The 1,964-nt window shown below is 57.6% G+C and overlaps 1 protein-coding gene across 2 annotated transcripts in view; it reads right to left on the reverse strand.

Annotated features, from left to right (window-relative positions):
- The window catches only part of ADAP1 (ArfGAP with dual PH domains 1), a 71,038-nt gene that overhangs the window by 64,074 nt on the left and 5,000 nt on the right, over positions 1-1,964 (reverse strand). The window contains exon 1 of one of the 2 annotated variants that reach the window (XM_011956927.1): positions 39-206. The exons of the other annotated variant lie outside the window; for it this stretch is intronic. The gene's annotated coding sequence lies outside the window, so the exon portion shown is untranslated. Of the gene's footprint in view, positions 1-38; positions 207-1,964 lie in introns of those variants that run through there. 2 annotated transcript variants of the gene reach the window in all.

Here is a 1,964-nt window from a genome sequence, read left to right on the forward strand (position 1 = left end):
CTCCACCCTCAGCCCTCCCTGTCCCCGAGTGCTGTCACCATCTGTCTGTCTTTGTCTCTCCTCCAAGGAACAACAGATGCTGAGAGCAAAGGCCCAGTCCGGTCCGGTCCGGTCCGGTCTCCCTGAGCCCCGGTGACAGCGCAGGGCAAGGCACTCAGTACATGTGCACGGAGCGGGAGAAGGCACCTTGCCCAGCCGGAGTCCAGAGGAGGGTGCCGCTGGAGTTCAGACCTTGTGGGCCTCTGCCTTCCGGGGGCGCGTGAGCACACACCTTCTGGCCACACGACCACGTGCCGCCTCAGCCACTGTGGACCCCGCCAAGTCCCTTCCTGTTTCCTCATTCTTTCATTTGCAAAATGGGGCCATGCAGCCACCTGACGGGTGACGGGAGAAGCAGTCGGGAGATGCGGCTGGCTGCCAGGTACTGCCACAGAGCAAGGCTTGGCAAATGCCTCTGAGTCTAAAATGGCAGTGGCCCTAGGAGCACAGGGCCTCGGGGCAGGGGCAGCGCCACACCTCACCTGAGATGTGTCCAGAGCCGAGGTCTAACAGCGTCTGTGCATCAGGGGAAGCTGGCTGCGGTCACAGCCAGCCCAGCGGCTCAAGGAGTCCACAGAGGTAACCTTGGCCCACACCACAGCTCTGGTGCATCTGGAGAGGGGGGGTTGGTCTAGGCTGAAGTCGGGGGGAGCCTGGCCAGGGCCTGGGCACCAAGCACAGGGCAGAGGGAAAGGCCTCCAGCTCCTCCCGGCCCTGAGCACCAGCTCATCGCCCGCACCAGCCCTCCACACCCGGCTGCAGGGCAGGCAGGCAGGAGGGCGGGCACGTGTGACCTGCTGGCCTGTGGCTTGAGTGCAAAACCAGGTAGGGGAGACCTGTCTAGCAGTTCCTCAACCAGTTAAACACAGAATTGCCAAAGGACCCAGCAACTCCCATCCTGGGTACAGACCAAAACAACCTGAAGCAGGCTCTCAAAGAGACGTCTGCGCCCTCGCGCTCACACAGCACGATGCACATGGCCCAGAGGTGGGAGCAGTCCAGTGTCTGCCTGCAGACAAAGGGGCATATGCAATGTGTTCCTCCACACAGGATATGATCCTGTCTTCACACACAAGGAAATCTCAGCACTCGCCACAGCATCCGTGAACCTGGAGACATTAGGCCGAGTGAAACTGGCCAGTCACAAGAGAATGAATACCACACCGTTTCACTCCTACGAGGTCCCTGGAGTCATAGATTCATAGAGACAGAAAGTAGAGGCTGGGCACGGTGGCTCATGCCTGTCATCCCAGCCGTTTGGGAGGCCAAGGTGGAAAGATCATCTGAGGTCAGGAGTTCAAGACCAGCCTGGCCAACATGGTGAAACCCTGTCTCTACTGAAAATACAAAAATTAGCTGAGCGTGGGGGCCTCTGCCTGTAATCCCAGCTACTTGGGGGACTGAGGCAGCAGAATCACTTGAACCCAGGAGGCAGAGGTGGCAGTGAACTGAGATCGCCCCACTTCATTCCAGCCTGGGGAACAGAGCAAGACTCCGTCTCAAAAAAACAACAAAGGAAGAAAAAAGAAAGTAGAAGGGTGGGTGCCCCAGACTGCGGAGAGGAAATCTGGACCCGTTGCTGAATGGGGACAGAGCTTCAGTTTGGGAAGATGAGGAGGTTCTGGAGATGACAGTGGTGGCAGTGGCACGGTGAGGTGAATATGCTCAAGGCCCCTGAACTGTGCACTCAAAATGATGAGAAGGTAAATTATTATTTTTTTAAAAATCCAGCCAGGCGCAGTGACTCATGCCTGTAATCCCAGCACTTTGGGAGGCTGAGGCGGGTGGATCACGAGGTCAGGAGATCGAGACCATCCTAACACGGTGAAACCCCGTCTCTACTAAAACTACAAAAAAATTAGCCGGACGTGGTGGTGGGTGCCTATAGTCCCAGCTACTCGGGAGGCTGAGGCAGGAGAATGGCG

The sequence above is a fragment of the Colobus angolensis genome, unplaced genomic scaffold (assembly GCF_000951035.1).
Source record: "Colobus angolensis palliatus isolate OR3802 unplaced genomic scaffold, Cang.pa_1.0 Scaffold43, whole genome shotgun sequence".
Classification (NCBI taxonomy): domain Eukaryota; kingdom Metazoa; phylum Chordata; class Mammalia; order Primates; family Cercopithecidae; genus Colobus; species Colobus angolensis.